General features: G+C 38.6%; 1 protein-coding gene across 1 annotated transcript in view; it reads left to right on the forward strand.

Moving 5' to 3' along the window:
- The first annotated feature begins 4,887 nt into the window (after nt 1–4,887).
- The window catches only part of lrrc17 (leucine rich repeat containing 17), a 33,452-nt gene continuing 23,799 nt past the window's right edge, over nt 4,888–14,540 (forward strand). Inside the window, exon 1 of the mRNA XM_038307516.1 lies at nt 4,888–5,167. The gene's annotated coding sequence lies outside the window, so the exon portion shown is untranslated. The remainder of the gene's footprint in view (nt 5,168–14,540) is intronic.

Genomic DNA, 14,540 nt, shown 5'->3' on the forward strand with positions numbered 1-14,540 from the left:
CTATGAGAAAAAGCAGAGAGAGCATAACATTAGAGATTGAACTAACAAATTGTTTTACACTCAGTTTCCAAATGATCAAAACACTCCTAGCAAAACTATACTCATATATAGCTATTATTTACACTATTTTGCCAAGTGTCTGGCACACTGTCACATGTTGAAACTGTTTTAGATATTTAGCTCACATTGCAATCAGCTTGAGCACTATAAATAAGCCACAGGCGAGCTGTCTGTATGGAGTTCAATGGAGGGAGGAAGAAGAGTAAGAATTAGTGAAGGCAGAGTAATAGGATGTGGAAGTGAAGAAGTAGGAGGAAGAGGAGACCAGATACATCTTCATATGGGAAAACATTTGTTTCCATAGGGCTGCTTTCGTCCACAACTGGTTAACAGATCACCCACTCTACAGTGCAAGTGCACTCAACCTCCCGCCATACTCTCCATTCTTAAATCCAACTGAAGAGTTCTTCTCTGCCTGGCAGTGGAAGGTCTATGACCGTCATCCCCATCAATGCAGAGCCCTTTTACAGGCAATGGATGAGGCATGAGGGGCTAATAGCGAGGCATCATGTCAGGCCTGGATACAGAGATATTTTCCCCGGTGCCTTTGAGGACACTGCATGTGATGTGGATGAATTCTTGTGGCTGGACCCAGAGAGACGACACAATGTCAACTAATTATTGTTTGTTTTTTCAGAGATTTTGTTTTTTGACTTGGAAAAAACACTTGTGTTTGTTTTGATGTGTGTAAATAAACACCAATACTTGAAGTTTGGATCCTGTATGTTTTGGATCCCTTTATGTTTACAGAACTATGACAAATTTGTGACCTCAAACTGACATAGCCTACGTATCTTGTGCACAGAGAAAGCAAAAACCAGATGTGTTTTTTTTTTATACCATCAGTGTGTAGTTGGCACAATGCATGCTTATTAATATAAATGGCTTGTGTTAACTGTCTGTTACAAAAATAAAAATTTTATGAAGGTTTGAAGAGTTAAGCAAGGTTTATTAGCTTTTGTAACACAACTATAATATCTTGGTTATTTGGTGAAAGGTTTTCTTATTTGTATGCAGAGTTTTGCAAAAATTCCCAATAGTAACAAAAAATGTGCTTAGCCATCAGAAAAAAACTATAAGCGGCAACAAAACAATTGGATTGCCAAACAAGCAGTGTTCTTCCTACTGCCAACAAGCTTTCACTGTTATTACATAAATAAATCTATTTTGGGGTTTTTATGTGATTAAATAAAGTATATTGCAAGGTTTCTCTGGAAGCAGTGGCGTCAGAAGCTTTCGAAATGAAGGATGGACCCAGTGGCTGGGGAAGGAGAGGCTACAGTGCAGTTTAACAGCTTTTTCTCTCTGTCCACTAAAGCTCATAGTGGCTTTATCGGTCTGTTTAGGTTTGAATTTTGGGGAAAACTCTTTAAATGCATCTTAAGCCAACCAATGAGTTCATAGAAATCAATGCAAGTGGACATGAACTACTACCAAAAAGAGTAAAATTTATTAATGATGTGTAAATGTCCACCACTCCATAGTAAAAAGTCTTTCTGCAGCATTCATTGTATGTCTATTAAAAATAAAAAATAGTAAGTGAGAAGGGGTGTATTGGAGAAGAAAGTAGTAAAACTCTTATTATCTTGATTTGTCTACTTTTCCATCATGACAAAAATTTTGAGCAAATATGATAACATTTTAATCATCCAAATTCCATCTTTAATACCATTTTTCATTCATTTGTACATAATTATCTGTAAAACAAAAAAAAAGCTTGTTGTTTAGATATAAAAAAAAAACAAAAAACAGAAGCCGGTTTATTTTAAATATGTTAAGACTACAAGTTTTCTGTAAGTTAAGAGTAACTGGCAAATGCTCTTCTTTATTGCAAATCAAAGTACGCTTATCTTCATTTACAACCAGCTATAAACTAATTGGGCCGCAGAACATTAACCATAATGATCTCATTGAGTTTTATCAGATTTATTCAGGTCATTTTATCCACTTTGTAGCTTAAATGTTCTGAAAGAAGCCCATCTCCCCCAGGGTATCACTCCTCTGTTATTCGTCCCCTCACCACCATCACTTATCAGTTACAGCTGATCGAGACCCTGTCCTGGCAAAACTCCACTCCTGATTAATGCATTTCATCACAACAGGTGGGAATAAGTCCCTGCACTGCTCTTTTATCCTTTGCAGTGCGATCGAATGTCCTAAACAGCCGCTTTAATAGCTGTTATGAGCAACATGCTAAGTTTGCACTCTTACAAGCCTATAAGAATATATTAAAACATATTTTCTTTATCATATCAGAAGTTTAAATCAGGGACATTTCCAGGGACACCTTTTTCCAGGGACAGGTCCAAATCGATGACTGCCACCCGGAAAACGAAGAGGTCTGGTCACCCTAACAGTAGTAGTGGTAAGGCCAAGTTAAATAGCTTTCTCCCTTAATGTCTGTCTAGTTGTGCATTTATTTACCATGATCTAGGGTTCATTTATGTAAAGCCTATTTAAAAAAAGCCAGACATATGGAGATGTTAATAGGATGGATGTTACACTGATTATTTTAGAAGTATTCTGTCAATCTAGAGGAATGCATTCTCCTTGAAGAATTATTTCATACATGCAGAATGCATGAAAAACAGTACAAGTGGAAGTCATATTTTTGTAAATGTGGGCCAGTCTGGTTGGATTGCTTTCAAATGTGGAGGGATCATGTCCCCTCCACATATAATTATGTATATGCCATGTAAAAAAGTGTCTTAAAGCTGAAGTCTGTAAGGTTTTAAAAATCACTTTTTTGTCATATTGGCTAAAACTGTCCCTATGCCCAGACAGCAGTACATGTGATATGTAACCTGTGAAAAAAACTGCTTCAATTGGTACCGCCTACTGCCTGTATTTCAATCTGGAAAGAATAATTCGGGACGAGTCAAAACAACCAATCACAGCCAGAGGAGCGTCTGATGGAGTGTAAATCACAGCTCACACACGCTGAATCCCGCCCCCCCCCCTTCTGGTCGCATGCGGTAGCCGCACAGATGCTGTGAGAGGGGTGGAGCTTGGAGGTGGGGCATGAGTGAAACAGAGAGGGTGGGGGAGTGGCGTGAAACCTGTTTTTCTTCAAATTTTCAGTCGAAGTCTGCTCTCTTCTCAATGTTACAGACTGCAGCTTTAATGGGCTTTAAAGATCTGACCCACATGCAGAGAACCACCCGAAGACCAAGGATAAAAGTTAACTGGTTTATTGTGGGTTAGCAAAAACACAGATGGAGAGACGTATTCTGCTGGGTAATACTGTTGGACCTCAGGGGACTGGTGAACCGGAACCAGAAACTCTGAAGGGGTGATCACAATGATATATTCAGGGACCATGGGAAAAAAGACAGAGGCTTCTATAATGCTTGAGAGGCACTCACATTTTGGGGGGATCTTGGTTATTTCTTGGATCCAGTTTGTGGGGTAAGATCCAGAGAAGAAGGAACTTGTTGGGAGGGGACAGGCAGACTAACCTAGTTTTCCAGAGGTGGACTTGAACGGATCATGAGGAGGTTTCCCCTTGCTCAGTGTGACTCAGATAATCCTTCCAAAGGGGTAGATGGTCCAGGCTTATCCAGTGTTTCAGAAAGGCTTCCTGCCGAAGGACAAAGACAAAAAAAGCTTAGACTCAGAGAGACAAGACTAAGGTTAGACTCTGCTAATCTCAGTATAGCTAGCATGCATTGCACTGGCAAACACTCTGGCGTCGAGGTAGTGACAGCCCGCTGCTCAAATACTCCTCTGGTAATGACCCAACGAGCCGCAGGTGTGCAAGGAGGCCCAACGAGGCGAGGGCAACATATGGTGGTGGAGAGAAGAAAAACACAAAAACAACCCACAAATGTTGGAATCCTAACAAAAAGGGAAATTATCTAAAGGTCTTTTAAGAATTAGTGCAAATAAAATAAAAATAAAATCACGGCCATTGGTTTTCAAACCTCATCAGGGAAAACTTTGTAGACCCAACTTTTGCTGCAAAGATAACTGCTACTCTTTTTTGTGTAGACACCCTCCATCTTCATACATGAAGACTGGAACTTATGTCCAGTAGTTTATTTATTTATTTCTTTTTGCACCAAAGCATCATGCCACCACGTTTGCTGTATTGTGTAGGGCAGGTGTCACCATCCCTTTTACAGCTGAGGGCTAATTCAGTCATAGGAGGGGCTAGCAATACTGACCCATCAACTGCAAGGGACAGCGTTCACCTCAGCTTTGTACATTATAAACATATTTTTATTGTTTCTTTTAATTTCTAATTTTCTTTTAGACAATTTCATTTTGAAATATCTATAAATGCTTGAATGCCATCTACAATTAATATAACAAAATGCTATATAAATGATTAAAAAAAGGAGAGCAACAGAATACAATAACATTTCAAACCCAGCCCACTGGCGAGTTGTTCTATTTCCAGAAGAATCTTGATGGTGGTTCTTGATGGCCCCTTGGTGCCCACGGGCACAACATTGGTGACCCCTGGTGTAGGAGGGGTGCCATTTAACCACAAGTGTGCATTCCTATTTATGAGCTAATTGAGTAGGTTGGTTTTTGCAAATATATTACGATTTCCAACAGATTTGCAGCATTTTTTGGTTGGTTGAACAATACAAAAAGAGAGACAGAGACAGGAGGTCAAAAGGGGTGGTTTCTGTGACCTTTTTTTTACCACCCAGAAGTTCAGTCTTTATTTTTCTTTTACTCAGCCAGGCCAGTTAGCAACACTTCCTGAAGCAAGTTCTCCGGTTAAACAGAGGGGACCAGTAAAGGGCTGCAGCCCTCCCACATGTGTCCTAGGAGATTGTGCATGTGTGTAATGTTAAACCAGACACAGCCTTGTGGCTTCTATGGGGATCAGTTTTACTCTGCTGCTCACAGTGTGATCCAGCTGAGTGGGTGAAAGAGAGAGAAAGAGAGGGAGAGAGAGAGGGAGAGAGAAACAGAGAGAGAGAGAAAGGGAGCCACACTTTGTCCCTCACTCCAAGCTCCTCCAGCAGCTCAGGCCGATATTCTTGGCTTGGATGCAGCACTCATGACAGGATTAGGAGCCTGTGACACGGGACCAACCGGAGATCTGCAGGTTCTAATACTCGAACCCGGGCCAGATTCTGACCCTGCACGGGTAGGACTGAAATCTTTATTACTCCACAAAAAAAAACGCCTTTGGACTCTGTGCTATAGTTATTCAGTTGAAAACGGCAGTTAATCTGAAAATTATTGCTCAGTCATGTTTCAACATGCATGATGAAAAAAAACTAACAGCTGCACCTAACAGCTTGTATTGAGTACTGTAAGATGCCAAAAATACTAATGCAAAGCTATGGCAATTTATTTTTGTCATAAAATCTTTGCCTTCTTACATTATTGCTCCTTGCAATTTGGAATGCATCTGACTCATTCATTGGAAATAGTAAAAAATAATTGCTTATGTTGCCTTTTGAATTATCTATAATGTCTAAAAATGCACATATATATAAGTGGATTTAAAATGAATTATCTTCTATTCTGAACCAGACTTGATTTGATTTGTGACAATCAGAATTACTTCATTTAATTTTCCTCCTGCGTTTAAATGCTGTAGAGGATTTGCCCAGCTTATTTATTTTAGTAACCAACTAGAAGTTGGTCCATTTAGACTGCCATGACAGACATATCCAAGAACCTCATTTGTCACAATTACATTTTTTCCACTTGGAAACCTTCCGTACTGTCAATAAGCATTTCTGGAAGGGAGTCCTCTCCAGATGACCCATTTCTATTAAATAGAAAGATGGTTAAAACTATATAAATAGTTAGAAAAGACTAGAAAATTAAAAGTATTAGCATATAAGCTGCAACAAAAACTCAAGAGTAACACCAACCAACACTGCAACATGTTTTACTACCTAGTCGTGTGTATTTACAGCACACTGGAGTGTTACATGCTTCTTTGTAGTTTTCAGATGAACTCCAAGCTCAAGCAGCATGGAACAAGAGCACCATGTGGTTTCACTCTGCACCGAATAAAGGGGGGAAGACAAACTTGCTTAACTTGCAATTGTGCTCAGATTGTAAGGAGAAGAAGCCCTTTCACTGGAGTTTTTGCTGCTTCAGCTTGCCACACTGACTTTGGTTTAGGGGTTCTTCTCAGTGTGTGTTTTCCATGCAGATGTCTGGCACTGACCCAAAAAGCAGTTGATACAACTTTGCGGTTTGGATGGGGGAGAGGTTGTGTCTGTTTAGCATTGCATGGCAGCTTTTTTTTACCTTTAGAAAGGAGTTTTAAGAAAAGTTTGGAGTTTGATAGAAATATTGATAAATATGTTTTAAAATGTTTAGCTGATTTAAATGCTCTTTGCTCACGTACAATCTATGCTGACGTTAAAGTGGTAGTGTTTGAAGCATTGCGAGTGCCACAAAAAAACAGGAAATTTGATTTTATGCAGATCCAAGGACTTTAACATGTTTTCACCAGACAAGTCTACCTCTCAGAACCTCACTGGCAAACGTAAACTAAACTTTTCTGTCTTTTTTTTTTCTCTGCTGCAGAGGTGAACTTTTCTGGTTTCAATTAGACTCTCATGGATGTAAGAGCACTCTCTTGAATGCTGCTAATGCACAGAACACGTGTGTTAGGCATAACCCCATGTTCTGTCTGCAGAGCCTTTAACAGAAACAGAACTTTTTCCCATAAGTTTTTGTCCCTTTCTACTTGTTAAAACATTTTGTCTTTGACAAACGCTACATTGCAAAAGTATTCCTTACCTGTTCAAATGTTGTCTTATTGCCACCACAGTGTTGAATATCTGTATTTTACTTACGCTTTATGTGGTGGACTACAGACATTTGTAAATACATGTTAAGAGGAAGAAAACTTTCCAAAATATCTGAAAACTATTGCAGTCATTTGTGTTTTTTCTAATACATGTACATAAAGATTCACTTAGATTTTTTAGATAATATTACAGAGCAAAAGGCTCATGAACACAAGGGATGCACCAGACAGGTTAGAGGTGAAAACTATGAGGAAGTTTAAAGCATGATATAAGATGGCATTACAGCAAACCTACTAGGGCTTTGTTGTCTATCTAAACTGACAGGAAAGGCAAGGAGTGCGTAATTCAGAAAGGCAGCCATGAGGCCCAAGGTAACTCTGGGAGAGCTGCAGAGACCCTCTGCTGAGCAGTTGAGACACACCATCCCCAAAGTGAAGCATGATGCTGCTTAAGATTTTGGAAAGTGGTTTCTTCAAAGCAGAGAAGAGAGTTGATTAGAAGATGGATGGAGTTAAGAAAAGGCAGTCAGAGGTTGTAAAATACTTGAGAAAAGAGTGGAAGTTCACCTTCCAGCTGGACAAGAACTCTGAAAATACAGCCAGAGTTACAATGCAATGTTTTTTTTTTTTTTATCAAAGACCATTTAATAATTTTCCTTTCATTTCGCAATTCTGCACTGCTCTGTGTTGGTTTATCACATAAAATCTATAATTACATAGACTTTAGCTATTGTAACAATTTATAATCTGATAAAGTTATTGAGGAATAAGAATAGTATTTTAATACACATGCATTTTAAATGGAAGCTGAGCTTACATGGAATCTTTCTGGTGAATCAAATTCACCTTCAGTCACATAATTTTCCATCCCTTTCCAAATTTCTGTATGCTTTTGTACAAGTAACAGCTTGACTTAATAACTGACAGATTAAATGAGCATGCAACTTGGATGGAGGTATTGTTTCTCTCTTTTGCAACTCTGTGAAGAGAACCCTCATTCTTTCTTTTGCAGCCTCCTGTTCTTGCTCTCTCTCTCTCTCTACAATGGTTATCACTGTGTTTTTGAACTTTTTCCTCTTGATCTCTGTGCTACAGTGTCACTTGACTGTGAGTATTACTCTTGGGCTCCAAATGCAATCAGCAAATGCACAGTCTGAGGTCATTTTGTGCAGCTAAAAGTTTTACAGTTCTTTAATGGAACTTCCCTACTTCAGAATCATGACTGTAGTATCTGTGAAGTGCCCAGCATGTGACTGGTATGTGCATAGAATGGTAAAATCATGCATTCTATTTCCTGACTTTATCATATAGTGAAAGGCAAAGGACAATATCAGTTTAGATCTGGACTTTAGATCTAGAGGACCCATAATCTTTACATGCTTATGAGCTTCTGTGTACAATCGGACGCCAGCTTTGCACTTTTATGAACAGCAATCTCCTACGTCTACTGCAGCCATTGCAAAATATGTTTATAAAAAGTGGACTAAAAAAACAATAGTTGCTTCTGCTGACTTACACTAAATAGAGCAGCTGTACTGCAGCAGAGGAAGGTGAAGGTGGGAAGACTGAAAAGTAGCTTGTAAAATGTGTATAAAATAGCTTTAAAGGTTGTATGTTTGTTCATAAAACCTGTTTTTTATGCACCTTATAGATAAATAATTTTATATTACATTTTAGTTTAGTGTTTTAGGTTCTCAATATCAGTGCTACTGGGGACTGTGTCTATAGTCGGAACTAGTTTCTTTTAGAGCAACTTTTTTTTTTACCTGCCTGAGAGGAACACGTACTGAGGGAGGCATCCACAGAACATGCGCCATCTTGGCTGATTTCTCTTGATGTGGAGGAGCAGGAGCTCTACTCCAAGCCCATCTGTACAGATGCCTGCCCTCCCTGCTGGGAAAGCTCAGTTCAGCCTAGATATCACAGGTGAGGGAAGGAGTATGGACTGACCGGTAACTTGCCCTTCACCACTTCAGACCGATGCAGCATTTGCATTACAACAGCAGCTGCACCAGTCAATCTGTACCAACGTCCAGTTGAGTAACATACACTGTTGTATTGACCAGTCAAACAAAGGACCTAAAGTTTCAGTTGGACAGAACAGAAAAAGTTCAAAAGTTTAATTGAAAACTTCAAATGAGACAAGGCCAGTAACTTCCAGCAACACAATCTGGAACCTCTCAAGACACAAAACAAGGTTAACGATGAGGAATACAGAGATGGACCTAGTGCAGGGAACTGGGATGAAAGCTGATTTTAGATTCTTTCTTAGACAAAGCTGAAGTGATGTCACAGCAGGTCCACTGCCCTGGTGTCAGTACTCCTTTCAATGTGGATATATTTAGGAAACCAACAAAGGTAAATGCATTAAACTACAGGTTTTTAAACATGCGGACAAGAGATGGCTTGGAGGTCTAAGTCAGTACTGAGGTGACAACTGTGAAGAGAGCAGTTATGGACTGGATCCATGGGACAGGCGGGAATCATAAAACCAGGGAACAAAAACTGGGTCGGAAAACCGTGGAAGCAGATAAAGGCTTATGAAGCAAAGAGATAGGCCTGACACCAGGAAGCAGATGTCAGGAGGCAGAAACGTAGCCGCTGTCCAGAGACGGTTGAGGGCTGGATGAATAGGCACTAGCACAGATGTTAAAGACTGGGAAAAGGCTGGGTCTGCACAGGTGGGAAGAATAAGGGATAATGACGCCAGGAGCGGAGCTGAATGTAAATAAACCAGTTACTTTGCCAGAATCATGAGATGGTTACAAAACCTTCCCAGCAAGGATGCTAGAAAGGAGAGTCTGGCTGAACCTTGACTTCAGAGGAAGCAGTGAGGTTTTCCTCTCTTTTTTCTTTTACTATAAATCAGTGTAGGCCCTTTAACAGAAAAAAAACTGAAGCAAAAAGCTAGAATATTTTAAAATGGAGATGGAAAAATAACAATAAACAACATTTGCTTTTGGTCTGCATGGCAAACACTGTAAGCCTAATCTTCAAAATGTTATTTGCAAACTTGTTAGCATGTGCAAAGAGATTTATCAAGTCTGAGAGTGATTGAAAGTGCAGCTTCAACATCTGTATTTAGTACGTTTGGCTATAAGGTGCAAACCTACGCAAACATTTAGGCTACAAAGAAGGAATTGGTAAAATTACAGACAATGAAGATAAATTCTGTATAAATTAGAACATAATTGGAAATTTTAGAAAAAAAAACCTTAGAATAATTAATGAGGAAAACATGTCTGCATGGTAATGCAGAGGAAATCAAATAATCTTACCAAAAAAAATAAGAAAATTCTCAACAGCAACCCAACATTAACCATCACATAGCCTGTATAGGACATTGGGGAAAGGGTCTGAAATTGTGCATCCCTAACCTGTTATCTCGCTGTTAATCTGACCTTTTCTGTCTAAATGAGGTTGAGGAAGAAGTGGACAAACCAACTATAGCACGATGCATGATAAACTTTTTATATTAAACTTCTGCGAGTAGCACAATCAAGTTGCTTATTTCACTGGGGTAGATTGAAGTTTTTTGACCACGTTTTCCTTTTCACATGCAATCCTTTGTAGCTCACCCTCAATATGCCCACTTGTTGCACATGCAACCCTTTTTTGCTCATGCAATGTAGCTCACCTTATTCAGATTCTTTGAAAATCACTCCTCATTTTAGGGAAAACTAACTAGTGTCTCTTTGAACCCATCATTCCAATAATGAGGCATGGTGGTAACAGCATCATATCATGGAGATGATGTTCTTTACCAAATCTATCCTGAGATGAGTAGCGCTTACTTTAGAAAAAATCTAAGAAGCAGCTTTACCTTAAAGTTTTAGATTGACACTACGTCTCAGTCACTTTTCATTGTTCTATGGCAGTATTAACATACAAACTGTTTATCCTTTAGTCTGGTGATGAAAACTACTTTTTTTTTTTAAATATATAAAATAGAACGCATTGAGCAACTTTTGTGTTTGCATTTTCTGCTCTTCGTGTTCATTGTTCAATTTTTCCTGCAGCTTTTGTAAGTCTGCATAAATAAGCTGTTCTTAGGAATTATACATATCACACAAAAGGTGCCTTTCATTTTCTAGCCTTTTGCTCTGTTTCACAAAGACTTTTCAATCTTCCCACAAATGTATTTTTACCTCATCCAAACTGAGAGACACGTTGCTACCACACTTTAGGTCCAGACCAAACTCCACTCTGGTTCAGGGCAGTTGGTGGTGACAACAAAAACAGACCCTGAGGAAATACCTGACCACAACCATGAGGGTTTCCTTTAAAATGTTCACAATAAAGGAGACCTTTTCAATTAGAGAATTCTTTGGGTGAGCGTAGGCTGATGTTTGGGATCTTGGGTGGGATATAATGCTAGACTGAGAGGCCTTTTTCAGGCTTGGCATTGCTACGAGGTCATGGTGGGTTTGGCTGGTGCTGATATGTTATGGGCACAGCTAGAATTTGCATTGGATACTGCAGACAAACTGTGGCTATAGTCCTCAGAGAAGAGATGGAGCTTTCAAACGGCCCAACATTTCTAGTAAGAATTCAATGATTTTAGGAATGTAAAAGAAAAAGACTCAACAGAGTATATGAAAGGGGATGTGACTTTCTCCTAGTGTTAAGAAAATGCTTCTCGCATTAAGAAAAGATTAACATAATAACATTTTTATTTTTATTTTATTTAATCAGGACTTAAATGTGTTAAATTCTGAAAAGCTTTTCTTCTTTTTTATTTATTTATTTTTTTTAAGTGTCCTGTCTCTCAATGTGGCAATAGGAGTTGTTGTCTTAATGCCAGGAAGAGCCCAACAGATTTTACTCTCATAAGTGGAGCATTATCGCTTTTGCCATAGTGCTCTGCTTAATTGATATATGGAAATAATTTCATCATGGTTTATGTAGGGCATAATTCATGTTATCTTGACACTTCAAACAAAGCTTTTCTTCAAATACAAATTTGGATAACAACAATAATAGGATGTAATGCAAAATAGATATATTAATGGAGGTTTTGTCTGCAGTACTAATTGTGCAGCTCTGGTCAGTCATGGTAACCAAGTCATTAAGTGTTTCAGTTTGATTTACAAACCTTTCTTGAGGTAGACTCATAGGTCTGGCAAGACTATGCATTCCATCTGCTTTGGAAAAAAACAGGAAGAGAGAAATAGTATCATGTCCCGGACATTTCATATCTTACCACCAAAAACTGATCTTGCAAGGCATCAGAAACGAAAAGAATCACTTTCCCAGAAGCTACTTTTGTATACTTAAAACAAGAACATGTTTATGAGGTATATTGCAAGGACAAAATGCACATAAGTATGAATTATTTTTTAGATTACAGAGAATATACACCATATTATGGCTCTATATTTTTAGACAGCAAAAGGATCAAAGGGTACCACACTCTTACCATTTGCATTTTGTGAATATGCCTTAGTGTGGCATTTGCCAAGTGGTTTTGATTGGTTATCTTCCCCCCAAACCAAATGGTCCTGTATGAGTTGGATATAAAACTTCCAAAAGAAAGGATCCAGGCTAGTAGTAGAATACTGGAGAGAACATGGTAGGCCACATCCTGATAATTATTTTCTTGATTCCTTATGTAAAAGCCCTTTAGTAAAAAGGAAAAAAAGAACAAAAAAAAAGAAAAATGCTTAATTTTCCAAGAGTCATCCAACAGTGTTTTATCTCTCCAATAGAAAACAGACCGATTAGTACTTTGGCTCTTGGCATCCAAGTGACTCTGGCACATCATCCATGAGACCACAGCTTCTCATTTTACATTTTGCTCTACAGATGGCGAAAGCAGCATTTAAATGTGTTGACAATTAAAATTTACAGGGTTGTTAGGGGGAATTTGTACCTTCTTAAAGGGATCTTAGGGTAAATTAATCTGAAGCTAGTATTATTTCTTTTAGATTTGGCTTGAATCCTTCAGTGAATCAGTCTGTCATCGACCTACAAACAAAGGAAAAGGTCATCCTGCCTTTAACACATTATAGCTTTGTCCTTCTTATACTATATTTTACAACCAGAGCAAAGTTTACTGTCTTGGAATCTTCTACTAACATAAAGATTTAACCATTAAGCTCTAGCTTGACAGTTTTGTTTTTCCAGTGTCTGGGTTGAGTACCGCCAAATGTCTCAGTTTGAAAAAAATATCTATGTTCTATATGTCTTATTATAGTTAAACCTCCAACAACATTGGGGTAAATATAATACAAATCCACCCATCCATTTTGAAGGAATGGTTGCATAGTTTTGGAAAAATTTCTCCATGTAACAACCTTAGAAAAAGGAGCTTAAAGTTAAATTGTGATTGATATATTTGGACAGGTGGGCGATCCTTAGTGAAATGGAAAGTGCATGCAGAGTTGCAGACACATTCTCAGCTGTTCCTGTATAACTTATATATCCAGTCTGTTATTCCCAGTGAGACCAAACCATCTGCATTGACACTTTTGTTCCACTGTCAGAGACTGTAGGAGGGCTGTGGTTTGGTGAAGATGGAGTGAGTCAGTACCAGTGTGTCTATGAGGATTGTGGTGTTTTTGACAACTTTGAGGGCACAAATGAAATGGAACTTCTTCAATTAATCTTGCTGTAAAAGCTCAATCTGTACATTACAAGAAAAAGTATCCTTTCTATTCTAAGGCAGTGTTTAAAAGCAGAAAGCTAGAGTTGTATAAATAGAGAACATCTTTGTCAAACTCCGGGGTGTCCCTAGCCTTGAGTCGGCACTGCATTTATGTGGGCAGGACTAATGGGGGGCCAGTTGGGGAGATGGCCCCCAGGGGGATTCATGCAGGCGGCTTGGCGCCCATCCCTTCCTCCATTATATTTAACACATGCAACACCACACTTCAATAGAGTCTTGATGTGTGAGCCTGGCAGGCATCATGAGAGTACCATCCAGTGTTCTGGGCAAGTCCTTTGCTCTGGAAGAATGCGGTGTGGCTTGGACATGGGGACTCATTGCCCCAAGTCTCATCCTGTGCCCCTTTGGCCCTTGGCTGTTTCTGTTCCTCGTTGACGAAAGACACCATGCTTCTGTGCACGGGTGTCTATCTTGATGTCAGGCTTTGTGTCTGTCAGCAAGGGGCTGCAGGAAAGCAGCCACTCTATAGGAGATGCATAAAAGCACAAAGCACTTAAAACAATGGAAAAGAGAAAAGGGTAATGTTCACTCATGAGTTGTTTTGACTCTAATGCCTTCATACCAAACTCAGCAATACATTTAAGAGCATCATTTTTGATTGGTTATCTTATATATATATATATATATATATATATATATATATATATATATATATATATATATATATATTCAATACTGTCATGGCATGTAGTCACATGTTTTTACTACAAAATTAAGTAATTTGGTCAATCTGATGTAGTACAATAAGGAATGTCAACACTTGTTATATTATAGTCGGTACCTCTTACAAAAGGCTTTTTAAAGATAATACAAAACATTTCAGTGGCAGCGCTCAAATATAAGTTTGACCTATATTTGCCACTTTGTCTGCTAATCATGAAGATTTTTGGAACTGTTTTATCTATAATTCTCTAAAACCATCTGAGAGTTTCCTTGAAATTACATGATGCTCTTAAGTTCAAACTTCATTGTTGGCGTGATGTTTTCTGGAATGATATGCAGCATTATTTTGTCTTCAAACTTAGTATGTAAAAAGATATCTTAATGATCCTAATCGTCTGACCAGATTATAGT

This window comes from Cyprinodon tularosa, unplaced genomic scaffold (genome assembly GCF_016077235.1).
Source record: "Cyprinodon tularosa strain WSP-4 unplaced genomic scaffold, ASM1607723v1 ctg611, whole genome shotgun sequence".
Lineage (NCBI taxonomy): Eukaryota > Metazoa > Chordata > Actinopteri > Cyprinodontiformes > Cyprinodontidae > Cyprinodon > Cyprinodon tularosa.